We start from the raw sequence: 9852 nt of genomic DNA, 5'->3' as shown, positions 1-9852 counted from the left end.
TTCTTATGAAAGTATTATCTTCTTTTAGTTAAAGTGTCAGTTTCTATTTTACCCTGAAGTGCTTTTACTTCTTTCTACATGGAGGCAGCATGGAGTCTTCCCTTTCAGACAGCATTGCTAGTATTTCACACTAGTGAGCAAGGCTTTGCAGGATGATTAACTGGAGGTCTCCCGCTGTGCACAGTTAGCAGAAGCTGGTACAGCAGATGTTTCTCCTTCAGATCTTTAAGGACTATAATTGGGTGGAAAAAAAAACATTGTTTCACTTAATTCAATTTGCTAGCAGCTTTCATTTGCTGGAAAATGTGTACTTTAACTCCACAAGAATATATTGTTTTGAAAAAAGTAGATTTATCCAATATATGATGCAGCCATATAAAGTATTATAAAGAACTGACATCAGTAATAAATAGATTTTCAGAAATTCAGAGAACTTCGATTAACTCTTCTTATCAGAATGTCTTAATTGGTTATAGAATTCTTAAGGTCTAGAAAGTTTCTTTCCAGATTACTGCTATGTCTTTTATCCTAGAACACTAAGCATCGAGTATGTTTTTCTTCTACTATTGTTATTATTTATTTTTGAGCTATTAAAATTTGAACACAGGGCATCACCCATGCTACAAAAGCACTTAACAATTGAGTTATGGCTCTGCCTTTTTACGTGTTTCATTGAGAAGTTTAGTTTCTTTAAAAAATCAGTTATATGACTGTGTTTGTTTTAATCCCAAGTGTGGGATATGAGGCTGCTTCAGATTGTTCACAGCCACTAACTATGAATGTCTCATACTCTTGGAGGAACACTATTTTTTTTTTGCAGCTGCATATAGGTTTTTTTTTCTTTTTTTTTTAGCTTCTTTTTTTTTTAAATTTAGAGAATACTTTATTAGTTTTTGTAATCAAACCCACGTAGATAAGACCTTACATATTTAATACAGTGTGTTACCCCTGTACAAATGGAAAAAACTTAAGTTCAACATTTCTAGACCAATATGGCTGTTAATTTCTGTACAGTGCCAACTCAACACAGTAAATGGGGATACTTTTTTCCAAAGTTGACAGCACAGCTAAAGTTTCAAAAAATTCAAATTATATATCTGTATATATATATATATATATATATATATATATTTATATAAAAAGACCAATAATAGCAGTGTGTTATGCATCAACAGCAGCAACAGCTTTTCCAGGTTCTGCAGTCATCTGAACAAAACTGTAGAGACATCCAGCACACTCCATTAAAAAAAAAAAGTAAAAAAACAAAACCCGAGAAAACAGCACAGTTCTGTTACTCTTGTGGTACCTGGCACCATTTTTTTTTAAATTAGCTTCTCAATCATCATCTGGAAAGAAAACATTCTGAGCAACATCATTAAAAACAGCTCTGATAAAGCACGGGTTTTTTTTTTGTTTTATTCTTTTTTTCTCCAGTTTCTGGTGACTCTTGAGAGGCTATAAATGCAAGAGGCTTGAGAAATACTAGAAGGATGCTGACTGCCCTGCCCCCATTATTGTAGATATCTACTGTTTCTGATTTCTGTTGCTCCTTTTGTTATTGCTGGGTTGCTGGGTTGCTGGGTTGCTGGGTTGCTGGGTTGCTGGTTGCTGGGTTGCTGCTTGGAGATATTTTGAGGACAAAGATTGCACTTGTCCCAAGGAACCTGAGGCCCCTAATAAGCAGGCAATAGTCTAATGTGGTCTTAACCTCCTTTCTCCTCTAACCTCCTTTCTGTCCTGTGTGTTGAGGGCAGGTGTGGAATGAATTAGTGTGGAACAACAGTTGGAAAGGGAATATATAATAAAACCCAATAAAGTAGCCCAAAATGCATGCAAACAATAAGTTTTCATATATATATTCACATTGAGGCAATATTTCAACAAAATCTCCAGGCTGTCTTTGAACTCACTCTGTAACCTAGGCCTACTTTGAACTATTGATCTTTCTTCCTCGGTCTCACACGTAACTGGAATAAAAACCTGGAGTCCTCAAGCCTAGTTAAAAAATTGATAATTTTATGCTCCCTTCTAAGTGGGATTGAAGCATCCCCACTTGGGAATTCCTTCTTGTTAAACTTCTTATAGTCTATGGATTTTAGCATGGGTATTCTGTACTTTTGGCTAATATCTATTTATCAGTGAGTACAAAGCATGCCTGTCAGATCTGGATTACCTCACTTAGGATGATATTTTCTATTTCCATCCATTTGGCTGCAAAATTCATGATGACTTTATTTTTAATAGCTGAATAATATTCCATTGTAATGAACAACTAAATCTACAATAAATGAACGACATTTTCTGTATTCATTCTTTGGTTGAGGGACATCTAGGTTGCCTCCAATTTCTGGCTATTATGAATAAGGCTGCTATGAACATAGTAGAGCACATATCCTTGTGGCATGATGCAGCATCTTTTAAGTGTGTGCCTAGGAGCGGTATAGCTGGGTTTTTAGGTAGAACTATTTCTATCTTTTGAGGAACCATCAGATTGACATCCAGAGTGGTTGTACCAGTTTGCAATCCCACCAGCAATGTAGGAATGTTCCTCTTTCTTTACACCCTCACCAGCAGTGAGGATTTCTCTTGGACATAAAGGCATAATTTTATCAATGTATAGCTTCAAAATTAGAAAATTCTATAACATGTATTCATGTTCTTTATAAAATATGAGAAGGTAAGAGCTTTGAAAATTAAAATATAAAACAATAAATAAAAATATACCATGAGCAAAATATAAATAACATAACATACCTACTTACAAGGACTCATCACCAAATTTGGCTTCTTACATGGATGTTGAGGTATTTTATGTGGTACATAATGGTGTTTTCAATGTCACTTGTTCACTTGTATGTTATCTAAGATCATTTAACTACATAAATGATAAATACTTTACCTGTAGTCTTTCATATTGTCTATTTAGTATAAAAACATCAAAACTAAAACCTCAAGTTAGAAAAGTATCTAGTGAAATATTTTAATTAATATTACTTCAAAGATATAAGAAATGACCGTTTTCATATCTCACAAGACTAATTTAAATGTATTGTAGTTCTCATTTTATAATTTTATAGTCGTAAAATTTAATAAATTTTAAAATACCCCTAATTATGTAGTTCATACTAACCTCAAAATGACAATCCTCTTGCTTCAATCTCAAGAATATATGAGGTTAGTCAAATGATTTTTATTAGCTTCTACTTACTTGTTATTTGGTAAACCCTTCAAATTATTCTGTAGAAAGTATAAAATCAAGAACAAATATTTGTGAAAATAATAAAGGAGATACTATTAAATAGCTATATGTTTTTGAAAGGTCATAAACCATAATTAGAGAATATAAAATAAGAAAATTAGTATTCAATTATCCTAGTAAATTAAGAGAGGCTTCACTAAACGACCAATAAACATATAGATGTCAACAATGAGAGTAGAGAAAAATACAATGCATCAAAAGAACTGTCATCATTTCTATTGGAACAGAAGTGAAGAGAATATGAAAGGAGAAAATAAATAGCTATTTCGTTTATTGGTAAAGTTCAGTCATTATTCCTTGAATTGATAGTACATACATTAATGGTCTGCTGCAGTAAAGTGCTTTGCAATAATCCCATCAAAATTTCACCCCCAAATATCCATTTGTATATAGCTATGATCACATTAACATTTTATCCATTCTGATACCTTCAATATCTTGAAAAAGATTTGCATCACTGATTTGATATGATGAACTGGCTGGTTCTTTGAACTGAGTTCATTTTATACATGGTAATTGCAGGTACCCTTCCTCACCTTGTAAATGTCCTTATTCTTTCCTTAAATACTCAGAAGTTACATATTTGTCTCTAAGTGTTTATTATCTTTCCTTTAAAATGCAAAGTATTCTCCTCATCCAAGTATATTGTATAAACAGACATATTCAATGCTATCTTTTAATGGGATCAAATAAACTCTATTAGCAAGCAGAAATTATCGTCTGCACTATGGTACACTATAACTGACTAGAGTGCTGAGGTAAAGCATGAAGCCTTTTACTTGTATCTAAGAACATACAGTTGAACATCCAGAAAGGAATTAGAAAGAAAGGCTATGGGGTTCTACAAACACAATTGTACGGACGGAAATGGTCCAACAGAAAGGATATACTTTTTTTTTAATTACTTAATATTGTCTTATCATAAGTCATTGTGCTTACATGTAGTTTACAGTGAGAAAAAAGATATGAATGATATTGATTTAATGTGTATAGTTTTTACAGATATTTTAAACTTAGTCTAATTTGGTTTTCTGTGTTAAAATATCACTGCACATGTTACAGCAATGAAAGATAAATGTATTCAGAGCATGATATTCAGATAAAAGACAGGCTGCGTTCAAGGTTCAAATACATAGTTGAACCTCTTTTTTTAGTATAATTTTTGACCTCTGAGTGAAACCATATGAGAGAAAATTGATTGTGCCTTACATTTTAGAGAACAAGAAGCTCACACAGATGTGCCAGCATTACAAATGCCATTTTCTGTAGGAGCAACAAGCAGTGTTTGTAGAAAAAGACAAGTGTGTGGGACATCTTTTCTCTGCAACTTGCTGTTATCAGACTGAAGAAACAAAAATATCCTGAGATGTTTCTGTTATCTCCAGTAGTCCTTTGCGACGCAAGGATTCTCCAGTAGGCTCAAAGTCCCTACCATCTCTGGGGCATGGGGATTGGCCTTCTAGCAGATAATCTTTTAAGGAATGAGCATCCCTAAACCTTGAATTGTTAAATTATGAATGCTCTTAATTTTATGAAGATTTGGAACTCTTATATATATGAAAAAAGTGTGTCTACAGTGTTTCAGTTCCTGTTTATAGTATTTAGAAAGTTAAGTTACAAACCTATAAATTACGAATTAAACAATTTAGTATCAAGTTTCTTCAAAGAGATAGGATGGCCTATTGAAATGTTTTTTTCAGTCATCATTTATGTCTGTGATATAATTTTAGTACTCTGTGAAATCTTTTTACATTTTTATGTAATTCATTGTATAACTCACTTACTTTCCTATTTAATGCTTTAAAAATTGAAGCTTTACCTTAATGTCATTTTCAAAACATGTAATAGAATAAATCACAACATAAATTAAACAAAAATATATAGTTTTTATTTATAATATGACTAAACCATATTATGAGCATACAAGTGAAATTTTACCAGTTTGTTAAATATTTAGTATAAACCACTCCTTGAAATATTTTTAAGTGAATGAAGAAGTTTAATAGATGAACTGAAGACGTAATCAACTCCAGAGTACTTTTGCAAACTCCACTGTATTTATTCTGTTAAGCAAATATGTAAATGCACATTGAAGAAGAAGAAAAATAGAAAAGAAGAGGGCGGAAAAGGAGATAGAAAATTGGGGGACAGGACAGATTAGAGAGTGGAAAAGAAAATGAGGAGAAAGAAGCAGGTAAATTATTTATATTTCATCCTGGGGCATTCCCTCACTCCTCTATGTGCCTGATGCCTCTTGTTGTTATAATTACTACCATAAAAAATCAAATATTCAAAATCTCTGGCATATTTTTGAGCATGCAGAGACCCAGATTGTACCTAATCCTGGTAACCATTAGTAATACATTTAGAATATTACACCCAAGGTTCTCAATTGCTTATTAACAACCTACTAATCCATATGCTGAATAATCTCTTGATTAGATCTTGGGCAGTCTTCATAGTGATAAATAATGCTCACTTCACATCTCTTATAATCACAAAAGAGAATATAGAAAATGTGTATCCTGTTTCTTTCCCTAAAATGTGAATTGCCAAGGAAGACATTACCCTCTGCCCCTATATCCTTCAATGCCTCAATGTTTTAATTTTGAATCTATGCAGACTGACTATCAATCTCTTCTCAGATTTTCACAGAAACTTAACAGTCCCGTCATTTGTAAAAATGCATGGTATATGAATTATTATAACTTTTGTACCTGTAGAAAATGCACACAGAATTAACATTCACTTCTTTTCAAAACAAGAGAATATATACACTTAGAAAACAATATGCGAATAATTGTGCTCAACATTATCACCAACATTATCATTCATTTTTAGTAACAACACTGAAATGAACATTAAAAGAGTACAGGATTATTTCCATTTTTACATAGTCAATAAGACACAGAACTAGGACTAGTATTCAAATTGTCGTGACTGGAGTCTTGCTATCATTTACCTAAACTGGAGTAAAATATTTTCATTTTCTCTATAGTTAATTCTCAGGCAGTTCTGTAGGCATTACATTTACAAGGGAATGATTGGAATATAGTTTGGAGAAAAGCATGTGGTAAATTTATGAAATTTCCTCTTTATCTTGCCATATGAAAGATCTTGCTTTATGATACTGTATATTACAATTATAATAGTGCTGTAAAAGTAACTTTTATTCACCTGATATAATTGTTGTCTCAGAGGCTTACAACTGAATAAACCCATCCTTTCTATTTCTTTCTGAACTCTGGCTGATTGACTCAACTTAACTATTCTGGATCAAATTACTCTCCAAACTCACTGACTCTATCTGGTTTCTCTCAGATTCTCACTGATTTTCTCTGCTTGGCCTCAAACTAACTCTGGCAATTTGTTCTAATCTCCTGGCTCCTTCTTCTCTGGTTTCAGCCACCTCTGCTAACGTGTACTGAACTGAATTAATTCATAAATGAAATCAACTCAACAATATTGCACTCCCAACTGCACTGAACTGACTCCGAATTGACTGAATTGAACTCCACTGCAGTGAACTCAACAGACTGAACAGACCGAGTGACTGTTTTTCCCTCTACTGCTCTTAGTTTTTCTTTCCTCTGCTGTTCTAGTGATAATTGGGTATATCCTACCTATCTCTACTCCTGTCAAATTTTTCTTATTTGTCATGTTGTCTGCCCCTCAACTAGACATCACTTTGAAACACAACTGTTTCCTTCCATGAATTAACCCTAACTACATTGTGTGCAATTAAATATGTGTATGAAAGATGTGTCTGTATTCCAGCAAGAGTAGCTATGTTGCTGGATTAAAATTCCTCTACATATTGTAAAATTGTCTTGGTTTCTTTCTTCTCTTATGTGCCTTTTTTTCCCCTGCAAAGCTTCCCTTCACAGCATCCTATCACTTTCAAAAGACATGCATTTATGCATTACTTTTCTGCAAACACTGATATGATCAATCAATCAAATGAAAGTAACATCTTTTTACTGAGATTTTTTTTATAGAAATATCCTACTCCCATATTGAACAACTTCCCCTCCATAAGAGCTGTATATGTAATTAGTTGCATTAACTTCTATGTCTAAACCTTTACTTTTTTGTTTAGATAATAAAATCCTGTCCCTTCACCTCCAGCATCAGTGCATTTGTCATAAAGGATGGTGACCATGTTGGTATCAGTAAACAAAATTCTTGGCAAAATCTCACTGTCTTTCATAACCCATAAAGACAGTTTCAAGTTCCCATTCTAACTTTCACTTAATTATTTCCAGTATTTAACAGGTAATGAAACTAAGAGACTTAGCCTTAATCTTCTATCCAGACTCTATTCATTTCACTTGAGAAATGCATTATATATCCAATGACTTAAAATATATATTAATTTATTTAAAATGAAATGTATTTTAGTTCAATCCTCAGATATCTTCATTTTTCACATATGTAACATTAATTTAATCCTGATGATCCTATATGCATCAGGTATAAAGTTAGGTTCATCTTCCCCCAAAGTAAATTGACTAATGATTTCCTCCCATAATAGCAGGCTCCTCATACGCTGGAAGTCAGGAAATTTGTAAGATGGATAGGTACTCTACCTCATTTCTAATACATTTTATCTACACAAAAACAGAATCAATTTACTCATCGCTGGGTAGCACTGTTACCTTCTCAGTTTAGTATTTTGTCTTTTCTTTTGATTTAAGTGAGTTCTTACTGAGATTTCTTGACTTTTTACTAGATATCATGAATGAATCTTCATAAACACAAATGATCATTCTGTACTGTGCTTATTTTACCATCTTGACTGCCTCCCGTTATCTTTAAAACTAAAATTTATATGTCGTTATAAAATATCATTTTTTAAAGAAAGGTGCAGTACATTCTTATTCTACTATGCTTATGGCCTTTTATATGTTTTAATTGTCCTTAGGGACATGATCCTTTGAAAAGGAAGTATTTAGTATCATCTGTGTCCAAAGACATGGTTGTTGGGATTTATCTTAAGGCATTCCTCCTCTCAGAAATGCTTTCTTATGATGTCAAGAAAGTCCCCTATGCTTAATACAGTGAAACATTATTTGCACAACTTGGAGAGGACTTTCCACATCCTATGTCATTATTTGTTTCCTCTTCATCCTTAGAAATTGGCTTTCCACAGTATCCACATCTTTATTCTGTAGCTCCTAAAATCAATACACTGCCTGGTGTGAAGATGATTTCTTTCCTCTTTTCTCTACACTTTCCTGTTTCCTCTCTCCCTTCATCCATCCCGTTTGTTCTGTCTAGTAAATCTCCCTTCCTGTCTCCCCTTTATTTCTCCCTTCATTCTGTCCTTTCTTCCTCTTTAACTGTACAATAGAAGGCCATAATATTTTAAGACAGGAATGATAACTTAATAAAAATTTTAATAGATTTATATCTTAAAATCTGATTTTAATTTTCAAATTCTAAAGTACTATATAAGTTATTCTGATTTTTCTACAAATAACTAGCTTTCCAAAAGAGTTTGAACTCTCAAGGATCATGACATCAAAACATCTTACCTCAGGGAGGTATCTTGTAATGCTGGTAACAACATTCCTGTGATTCTATCAATTTAGGTTTTCCTCCTTTTCTTTCTGCATCTACAGGATTTGTAATCAAAATATTTGAAGAAACTGATATTTTAAGGATATGAAAGCTAATATAAGTAATAACTATAAATTCAATTGAAATAAAATTGATATATAGCACAGCCACTAAAAATTTTTAATAGGCAAAATGCAAAACTCCCACATAAACTAAAATTTATTTTATTATATTAAGTGTTTGTAAGAAACAACTGCTTACTCTGTAGTATTTATGAGATTGCAATAATAAGTTACAACAATTTTAATATGTTTTAAAACACATAAATTATAAGAAGATACTTAAAGAAGAACACAAACAGGTTTTATGTTTACCCCTCATCAGGAATATCATGCCTGTCGTTTTTCCTATGAAGGGCAAGGAAATTCTGCAGCTGTACTTGATAATTTCACATTAATATATTCATCTCATACTTACAATAGATATTGAAGTGATATTTTGTTCAGTCTTTTACCTGGGAGTGTTATATACTGGAAGAAGTTTATCTGAATTGTGGTCTTAGTTCTTAAGAAAGTTAGGAGGAAAGTCAGAGAACAGAAGGAATGAAAATAATTTCTACACACAGGATATTGACAGGCTACATATATGAAGAATTTCATCACATTTTATATTCTATTAAAATGTAAAGTCAAAAGATAACTATCCTAGAGCTGAGATTATTTTTTCTCCTGGAATCAATTACTTAGTATACTACATTTTCCCCTATAATAAATAATGCATTTTGTGCAAAAACTGAAAAATGTTAGTATCACCTGTGTGTGCATGTTATAAGTCAATTCAGTTAATTTCTTTTTATAAAAATTGGTGTCTATATCCATGTCTAAGTACTTAAAATAAATAAGGCATGGAATTATTATGAAAGAATAAGGAATACATATTGGAAATTGAAATGGTATATTTGTTAGATTATATAATTTCAAGTCAGCTCTAAGATATTATTTTGAGAACTTTAAAATAAAATGTCCTTCATA

This window comes from Rattus norvegicus, chromosome 13 (genome assembly GCF_021556685.1).
Source record: "Rattus norvegicus strain SHRSP/BbbUtx chromosome 13, alternate assembly SHRSP_T2T, whole genome shotgun sequence".
NCBI lineage: Eukaryota > Metazoa > Chordata > Mammalia > Rodentia > Muridae > Rattus > Rattus norvegicus.
This window is presented reverse-complemented; position numbering follows the sequence as displayed.